This window comes from Medicago sativa, chromosome 6 (assembly GCF_051527215.1).
Source record: "Medicago sativa cultivar Bolivia chromosome 6, Bolivia_mono, whole genome shotgun sequence".
NCBI lineage: Eukaryota > Viridiplantae > Streptophyta > Magnoliopsida > Fabales > Fabaceae > Medicago > Medicago sativa.
This window is the reverse complement of record NC_140754.1, coordinates 1,649,314-1,659,439: the sequence shown is the minus strand read 5'-3', so window position 1 is coordinate 1,659,439 and position 10,126 is coordinate 1,649,314. Positions and strand designations below refer to the sequence as shown.

Sequence of the window (10,126 nt, the reverse complement as noted above, 5' to 3'; positions counted from 1 at the left end):
AATAGTTCTTTTTGAACAATATGATATTTTAACATTAAAAGTATTTAAGTATAATAGTATTTAATACCAAAAACAATTAATAATCTTTAATTTTTCATTTATACTAATACCAAATATAATTTTTTCCATAATTTCTTGGTCCTTTATTAATAATATAATTTTTAGTTTTAGGGTCCGCGTCATGTCATAGCCCCCGCGTCGCGCCCGCATACCGCGCCGCGTCAATTTTGGGGTGGCCGCACCGCGCCGCGTTTCCGCTTTGACAACTATGGTTGAACTGAATTAAAAAGAATGAAGTAAATGGATTAGATTTGATGGGTTTTGATGGGATCGATATCTAAAAAAAAAAGAATGAAGTAAATGGATTAAATTTGATGGGATGGATAATTAAGAGTGGAAAAAGAAGGAATAGATGCGATGAGGATGTACTTTATATTTTTTATTTGAAGATGAAAGAATAAAGAGGAGAGATGAGCAATGGCCACCGATGGCAGAATTGAGCTCTCCTCATTTTCTTGTATCTTAGGGTTAAGATAAAGAAAATTGTTTTTTTGACAAAAAATACTTCCAATTGACACAAGTAAATGACCTAAATGCCCCTGGCGGTAGTTAACTACCGCTGGGACCCAACAGTTGTTAACTACCGCTGCTGTCTTTCCCCCCAAAACCAGCAAACCCCTACCTCACCTATTCATTCATCACCTTTCTCATTCCAAAACCATACCCAAAAAAAAAACCTCATTTCAAAATTTTTGTGTCAAAATCTTGCCTCAAAATTATTGTTGATCGAATGCTAAGACGTTTCTACACATAAAATGCATCAAAGAACAGGTATTACAACGTTAAAATCCATTACATTTGATTGATTTTTCTGGTTTTTTTTTTGCACTGTAACGCGTTGTAGCGGCAGTTAACTACCGCTGGCAGTGAGCGGCTGTTAACTGCCGCTGGACACTTAGAAAATTTTCAAAATTTTCTAAGTGGCAGTAGCTACCGCCAAATTTTTTTTTTCCCAATTTTTTTCTTTTGTTTTTTTTGTTTGTTTATGTTATTATATGATATTAGATACATGTTTATTAATTATTTTAGTAATTGTATGTTGTTTATTTATAGATAATGTTGAGAATGCGGGTGATGATCCGCGTGATCGAAAACCTAGAGTTGTCGATTCCAATAAGGTTGAAGCTCCTGCTAAGGTCGAAGTCTACGTTAAAGTTGAGACTTCAAGCGTCAATTCCGATGTGTGGAAACTTCGTGACAACGAAGTGGACACGACTCATTTCTTTTCAACCCAAGACACATGGAAAGATAAAAACGAATTGCTCGGTTGGGTCCGTCGACAAGCAAATACGGCTGGATTTACGGTTATCATTAGAAGATCTTGTGAAGGAAGAAATGCTATGTTGGAGTTGGATTGTGAACGGAGCGGCGAGCACAAAGTACCGAAGACAAAAGTGAAGCATGAGGGAATGGGATCAAGAAAATGTGGATGTTTGTTCAAGGTGCGTGGATATGTCGTTAGGGAAGACAATGCTTGGAAATTGGCTATTCTTAATGGCGTTCACAACCATTAGATGGTGTCGTATGTAGCAGGGCACCTTCTTGCCGAAAGATTAACGGAGAACGACAAGAAGATTGTACATGACTTGACCGATTCTTCGGTGAAACCAAAAAATATTTTGACAAATTTGAGGAATAAAAGGAAAGAATCCATGACAAATATCAAGCAAGTCTACAATGAATGTCATAAATTCAAAAAGGCAAAAAGGGGTGACTTGACGGAGATGCAATATCTAATCACAAAGTTGGAAGAGAATGGATATGTTTATTACGTAAGAGAAAAAAAAGGAAAGTCAAACCGTTCAAGACATATTTTGGACTCATCCAACATCGGTAAAGTTGTTTAACAATTTTCCTACTGTTTTGATAATGGATTCCACGTACAAAACCAACTTGTATAGGATGCCATTGTTTGAAATAGTTGGAGTCACCTCAACCTATTTGACATATTCAGTTGGTTTTACATTTATGACGTCAGAGAAGGAGCATAACTTTACTTGGGCTTTGCAAATGTTGCTTAAACTTCTTGGACCAAATAGTGATATGCCTAAGGTGGTAGTGACCGACAGGGACACTAGTATGATGAATGCCGTAAAAAATGTTCTCCTCGGTAGTAGTGCAATACTTTGTTATTTCCATGTTGGCAAAAATGTTAGATCAAGAATCATCACTGATTGCAAAGTTAAACAAAATGTTGTTGTGGTGGATGGGCAAAAGAAGATTGTCGACGAGGAGAAGCATAGTAAGTTGGTTGATACCATATTTGATGCATGGGAAAAATTGGTTGAATCTCCTACTCAAGAGTTATATGCGGGTAATCTAGTGGAATTCCAAGATGTTTGTAAGGATCATCCCAAGTTTCTTCACTATGTTCAAGAAACCATATTGAATCCTTTTAAGGACAAACAAGTGAGGGCATGGACGGACCTTGTGTTACATCTTGGTTGTAGGACCACGAATAGAGTTGAAGGAGCTCATGGTGTGGTGAAGGAATATTTGTCCACCTCCAAGGGTGATTTGGGTACCTGTTGGCAAAAAATAGATGAGATGTTGGCAAACCAATTTGGGGAGATATAATCATCGTTTGGTAGGAGTGTTACGGTCTTGGAACATAGGTACAAAGATGTCACTTTGTACTCCGGGTTGGGGGGTCACGTGTCTAGACAAGCCATGGACTTTATTTTTGTGGAAGAAGAGCGTGCTAGGAAAACCTTGTGCATTGAGAAGAAAACTTGTGGTTGTGTTCAAAGGACGTCGTATGGCCTATCTTGTGCATGCTTTATTGCTATGAAAATCCGTCACAACATGCCCATTCGATTGGATGAGATACACCCGCATTGGCATAAGTTGTACATGGGTGAAGAACAAAGGAATGAAGATTTGTTTTCGGTCGCGGAGGAGTGGCATGGTATCCAAGAACATCTCCAAAGAGTTCCGTTCCAAATGAAACTAGAAATCAAAGAGGCTTTGCGGTTGTTAGCGTTTTCGGAGACCACATTGTTGTCACCACCTCCAAGAAAGGTGGCAACCAAAGGAGCTCCCAAAGAAATGTGCTTTCTTGCATCTACCAAAGATTTTGGCCCACCAAATGATATAGTTCATGCATAGACAAGAATATTGAGTACTACTACACAATTATATTGCAAACGATAAGAGTACAACTACACAACAATTGTATTGCAAACGATAAGAGTACAAACTACAAAACACACAAGCAGATAGATATTGAGTACTACTACACAATTGTATTGCAAACGATAAGAGTACAACTACACAATTGTATTGCAAACGATAAGAGTACAAACTACAAAACACACAAGCAGATAGCTTTGTTCACACATTCAAAGAAATCAACAACTGCAGACAGATACAAATAAAGGAGACAATGAACAAGCGCAAGAAAGCTCGAAAAGTTCGAGATCATGCTCATGTTCCTACACTAAACAACCACATACACTAAACAACCGCATAAACTAATCTACACTAAACAAACACAGTTAATCTATATCTAATGTCAAAATACTAGTCATCAACAAGGTTCCTTGGAGTTATATCTGCATTGTTGCCATCCAATCTCTTCCTCTTATTAGCAACACCGGCACCAATCTCTTCCTCTCTTCCTCTTAGCAAGACCAGCGCTAAGATATTCCTGAAAACAACAACCAAAAGCAAGTATCATAACAAATTAGAAAGAAAAAAAAAATACCCTTCAAAATCAAAATTAATCAACACACTTATAAAAAAAATCAACATAGTTTTTGGTTTCTTAAATCATAAAGGTATATAAATATTTTTCTAATACGATCAATAAAAGAGAAAATATATAAATACAGTTTTGTTCTTAAATCATAAGAGTATATTTTAATAGAAATTATTACAAAAAAAAATAAATAAAATACCTCTCTGTTTCAAGTTAAGCAACAATCTAGCAACAGCCACACCCTTGTCTGCCACACCCTTGCCTTGTGTAGTTACTACCAAATGCATTAATTCCCGTTTTCCAACTCGGTTGCAAATGATATCTTCCTCTACCCTTTTAAGCTGCAAATCTTTGCAAATCTTGGCAACTTCACTTAAAAGAGCCATATCATCCACCCATTGGCCCATCATGGACGGATCAACAACTGGAACGTGTGGAACGTGTGGAAAGTGTGAAAATGAAGTAAAATTGGTGCTGCTAGTAGCCATGCTGGTACTTGGAAGAGCAGAAACTAATTTCGGGATGGTAAATTTTGTGTCAAACAACTTTTTTGCTGCTTCCAGAGATGCCCAATCAGAAGGTATATAAAATTGATAGAATAAAACAAAACAAACCAAATAAGCTTAAGGTTAAATTTGTAGAAAAGAAGGAAAGAAAAAAGAAAAGAAGTCATTACATTTTTTTCATTATTGTTCGGATCGCAACAAGTCACTTGCGCACCTCCGGTCCCGTTTTCTTGGCACCGTATTGTTTCTTAGCTATGTATACATTCAACATCTTTGCCACTCTTTTCCATGTGTCGTGTTGAGATAAATCAAAATCCAGAAAGTCCTTATGATTTGAAGCTTTTTTCTCAACATGAAATTATCATGTTTAGAGGTCCAGCCAGGAACCTTATCCAAAATGGCGTAGAACTGAAAAATAAAAAATAGAGAAAACCTCTTATATGTCAAAAACTCTTCCAGATCTAAGAAAATACATCAAAAAATAGAGAAAATAAAACTTACATCTCTTTCAGTCATGTTTGTGTTTGTGGTTGTCATCTTCAATTTGTTTTTTTTTTGCGTGGTCTTTTGAATGAACAAGATGCAACACTGCTGCAAGTACGTTGTTTTGTGAGATTTCTTTGCTTTCGTTTTTGAATGTTTCTTGCCATGTAAATTGTAAAATCAACACACAAATCTGATTATATATACACAAAAAATGCATTAACTACACTGGGTTAGGTTGTTGAACTCTCTGTTGTCAAACGCGGCCGCTCCCGGCGCGGAGCGGCCAAAATGAAGGGGGCGCGTCAAAACGCGACCGATCCACGCGTTTGTGGATAGCGGGTATCGCGGCCGAGTTCATGCGACGCGGAGCGAGTCAATTGCGGGTCAAATCGCCCGCTTTTTCAGTTCGGAGCTCAAAACGACCGTGTTTTAGTTTTTGGTGGTTGTTTCCGGTTAGATCCGGTTAGAACTGTGCTGGAGGAAGAGGAAGGAGAAGGAAGAGGGTTGTTTCCGGTTAGATCCGGAGAGATATGTGGGGAAGAAGAGGAAGGAGAAGGAAGAGGACGGTCAGATCCGGTGAGATCTGTGCAGGAGGAGGAGGAAGGAGAAGGAAGAGGGTTGTTTCCGGTGAGATCTGTGGGGAAGAAGAGGAAGGAGAAGGAAGAGGAAAGAGAAAGAGAAAAAAAATAAAGTTTTGGTCACGTGAATGGTTGATATGTTGTTTCTGTTGCACAGCTGTAAGCCTCTAACATACCCACTTCACTACAAATTTGTCATTTTCCTTTCTTATCACTTATCAATTTTTTTTTAAAAATGAATCTTCTCTGTTTCAATAATTTACATTTTTTTTTATTTTCAATAACGATCAATAATTAATAGTTAATGTGATTTAAAAAAGTCACACTCATAATAATCATAATAATAATTTGTTTTACTAAATTAATAGTTATAATACATGTTTTAAAGGAATAATAAATAATACATAGTGTGGTATATTGTTTTTAAATTATGGTATGATATATTATTTTTGTATTTATCAAAAAAAAATATAGTATGATATATAGTTTATATATAAATAATAGTTCTTTTTGAACAATATGATATTTTAACATTAAAAGTATTTAAGTATAATAGTATTTAATACCAAAAACAATTAATAATCTTTAATTTTTCATTTATACTAATACCAAATATAATTTTTTCCATAATTTCTTGGTCCTTTATTAATAATATAATTTTTAGTTTTAGGGTCCGCATCATGTAATAGCCCCCGCGTCGCGCCCGCATACCGCGCCGCGTCAATTTTTGGGGTGGCCGCGCCGCGCCGCGTTTCCGCTTTGACAACTATGGTTGAACTGAACTAAAAAGAATGAAGTAAATGGATTAAATTTGATGGGTTTTGATGGGATCGATATCTAAAAAAAAAGAATGAAGTAAATGGATTAAATTTGATGGGATGGATAATTAAGAGTGGAAAAAGAAGGAATAGATGCGATGAGGATGTACTTTATATTTTTTATTTGAAGATGAAAGAATAAAGAGGAGAGATGAGCAATGGCCACCGATGGCAGAATTGAGCTCTCCTCATTTTCTTGTATCTTAGGGTTAAGATAAAGAAAATTGTTTTTTTGACAAAAAATACTTCCAATTGACACAAGTAAATGACCTAAATGCCCCTGGCGGTAGTTAACTACCGCTGGGACCCAACAGTTGTTAACTACCGCTGCTGTCTTTCCCCCCAAAACCAGCAAACCCCTACCTCACCTATTCATTCATCACCTTTCTCATTCCAAAACCATACCCAAAAAAAAAACCTCATTTCAAAATTTTTGTGTCAAAATCTTGCCTCAAAATTATTGTTGATCGAATGCTAAGACGTTTCTACACATAAAATGCATCAAAGAACAGGTATTACAACGTTAAAATCCATTACATTTGATTGATTTTTCTGGTTTTTTTTTTGCACTGTAACGCGTTGTAGCGGCAGTTAACTACCGCTGGCAGTGAGCGGCTGTTAACTGCCGCTGGACACTTAGAAAATTTTCAAAATTTTCTAAGTGGCAGTAGCTACCGCCAAATTTTTTTTTTCCCAATTTTTTTCTTTTGTTTTTTTTGTTTGTTTATGTTATTATATGATATTAGATACATGTTTATTAATTATTTTAGTAATTGTATGTTGTTTATTTATAGATAATGTTGAGAATGCGGGTGATGATCCGCGTGATCGAAAACCTAGAGTTGTCGATTCCAATAAGGTTGAAGCTCCTGCTAAGGTCGAAGTCTACGTTAAAGTTGAGACTTCAAGCGTCAATTCCGATGTGTGGAAACTTCGTGACAACGAAGTGGACACGACTCATTTCTTTTCAACCCAAGACACATGGAAAGATAAAAACGAATTGCTCGGTTGGGTCCGTCGACAAGCAAATACGGCTGGATTTACGGTTATCATTAGAAGATCTTGTGAAGGAAGAAATGCTATGTTGGAGTTGGATTGTGAACGGAGCGGCGAGCACAAAGTACCGAAGACAAAAGTGAAGCATGAGGGAATGGGATCAAGAAAATGTGGATGTTTGTTCAAGGTGCGTGGATATGTCGTTAGGGAAGACAATGCTTGGAAATTGGCTATTCTTAATGGCGTTCACAACCATTAGATGGTGTCGTATGTAGCAGGGCACCTTCTTGCCGGAAGATTAACGGAGAACGACAAGAAGATTGTACATGACTTGACCGATTCTTCGGTGAAACCAAAAAATATTTTGACAAATTTGAGGAATAAAAGGAAAGAATCCATGACAAATATCAAGCAAGTCTACAATGAATGTCATAAATTCAAAAAGGCAAAAAGGGGTGACTTGACGGAGATGCAATATCTAATCACAAAGTTGGAAGAGAATGGATATGTTTATTACGTAAGAGAAAAAAAAGGAAAGTCAAACCGTTCAAGACATATTTTGGACTCATCCAACATCGGTAAAGTTGTTTAACAATTTTCCTACTGTTTTGATAATGGATTCCACGTACAAAACCAACTTGTATAGGATGCCATTGTTTGAAATAGTTGGAGTCACCTCAACCTATTTGACATATTCAGTTGGTTTTGCATTTATGACGTCAGAGAAGGAGCATAACTTTACTTGGGCTTTGCAAATGTTGCTTAAACTTCTTGGACCAAATAGTGATATGCCTAAGGTGGTAGTGACCGACAGGGACACTAGTATGATGAATGCCGTAAAAAATGTTCTCCCCGGTAGTAGTGCAATACTTTGTTATTTCCATGTTGGCAAAAATGTTAGATCAAGAATCATCACTGATTGCAAAGTTAAACAAAATGTTGTTGTGGTGGATGGGCAAAAGATGATTGTCGACGAGGAAAAGCATAGTAAGTTGGTTGATACCATATTTGATGCATGGGAAAAATTGGTTGAATCTCCTACTCAAGAGTTATATGCGGGTAATCTAGTGGAATTCCAAGATGTTTGTAAGGATCATCCAAAGTTTCTTCACTGTGTTCAAGAAACCATATTGAATCCTTTTAAGGACAAACTAGTGAGGGCATGGACGGACCTTGTGTTACATCTTGGGTGTAGGACCACGAATAGAGTTGAAGGAGCTCATGGTGTGGTGAAGGAATATTTGTCCACCTCCAAGGGTGATTTGGGTACCTGTTGGCAAAAAATAGATGAGATGTTGGCAAACCAATTTGGGGAGATATAATCATCGTTTGGTAGGAGTGTTACGGTCTTGGAACATAGGTACAAAGATGTCACTTTGTACTCCGGGTTGGGGGGTCACGTGTCTAGACAAGCCATGAACTTTATTTTTGTGGAAGAAGAGCGTGCTAGGAAAACCTTGTGCATTGAGAAGAAAACTTATGGTTGTGTTCAAAGGACGTCGTATGGCCTATCTTGTGCATGCTTTATTGCTATGAAAATCCGTCACAACATGCCCATTCGATTGGATGAGATACACCCGCATTGGCATAAGTTGTACATGGGTGAAGAACAAAGGAATGAAGATTTGTTTTCGGTCGCGGAGGAGTGGCATGGTATCCAAGAACATCTCCAAAGAGTTCCGTTCCAAATGAAACTAGAAATCAAAGAGGCTTTGCGGTTGTTAGCGTTTTCGGAGACCACATTGTTGTCACCACCTCCAAGAAAGGTGGCAACCAAAGGAGATCCCAAAAAAATCAAAACCACACGTGGTAGGATCCCATCTTCGTGGGAGACTATTGATTCTCAACATCCAAAAAGTCAATCTTCACCACGGAAAAAATCTTCACAAACTAAAAGAAAAGGTGCTCGCATTGACATTTCTCCGGTTCCGGTTCCTAAGCCTAGCTTGGTTTCAACAAGTTATGATCCATCCAATCCTATGTATTACATGCCAAAATTCATGAGACCATACATTGAGAGAGTTGTGGATGTTATTGGTGACGGGCATTGTGGGTTTAGGGCTATAACAGAAGCCTTGGGTTTGACGCAAGAAAGTCATGTTATGGTGCGGAGAGCACTTATTCAAGAGTTGAAAGAGGATAGGAGCAAATACATCGAGATATATGCGAGCGAGGACCGTTACAACTACATCTTGGATGGATTGTATCCTCCCAAAAATCCTAGTAGCTTTGCACCTCCCGACAAATGGTTGACATTGCCGGATATGGGACACATCGTTGCATCATGTTACAATAGGCTGGTGTTAGAGATGACTACATGGAAAGACTACATCTCCGAGACTTTTCTCCCACTTAGAGGACGACCTCCGATTAACCCGAAAAGCAACATGATTTGCCTTGGTCTAATCCCAAATCATTTTGTCCTTCTTTCATTAAAAGATGGTTGCCCACTACCTCCAACATCCTCATAGTGGAGAAATCACAGGAGCGAAGAGGCGGCAACATGGGAGGATGAATTCTTGGATTAACACGATCGTTTCCAAACACTCATGGATATTGAGCTCAAAGAGAGACTGGTTCCACCAAAAAAGCCAACAAATGAAGACAATCCAATTATGTTTGATGACACTCCGGTTAAAGAAAACACCGAATTTGAAGATGTTCTGGTACATTTAGATGATTTTCTTTTATTAGATGAAATGTTACACTTTTTGGTCGATGTTAATCTGTTTTTTGGTTGATACGCGCCGACGTATTTTTTTTGGATATATAATGTAATGACCAATTTTTTGGGTGATATGTAACTAACCTTTAACTATTTATATGTATATCAATATATTTGAGTTTCGCATTTATTAGTAATTAATGTACATTACGTGTAATGTTTTGCATAATGTGGAAAATTTGATGAATTTCAAACAAATGTTAAACGTTAACGCATTATCGGTTTGGTGTAATGTAACCGAATAATTGATAAACTAT

At 37.4% G+C, this 10,126-nt stretch overlaps 1 long non-coding RNA gene and 2 pseudogenes across 1 annotated transcript; 2 read left to right on the top strand and 1 right to left on the bottom strand.

The window, feature by feature from the left end:
* The first annotated feature begins 663 nt into the window (after window positions 1-663).
* Window positions 664-2,637, top strand: LOC146911928 (protein FAR-RED ELONGATED HYPOCOTYL 3-like; annotated as a pseudogene).
* A 1,022-nt stretch (window positions 2,638-3,659) lies between these two features.
* On the bottom strand, window positions 3,660-5,430 carry LOC146911927 (uncharacterized). Its single transcript, XR_015014907.1, has 4 exons — window positions 4,768-5,430; window positions 4,437-4,674; window positions 3,960-4,313; window positions 3,660-3,709 (listed from the first exon to the last, which is right to left on the bottom strand). It is a non-coding gene; the product is annotated as an uncharacterized LOC146911927 (long non-coding RNA).
* Window positions 5,431-6,306: 876 nt separating this feature from the next.
* Window positions 6,307-9,615, top strand: LOC146911926 (uncharacterized; annotated as a pseudogene).
* The last annotated feature ends 511 nt before the right edge of the window (window positions 9,616-10,126 follow it).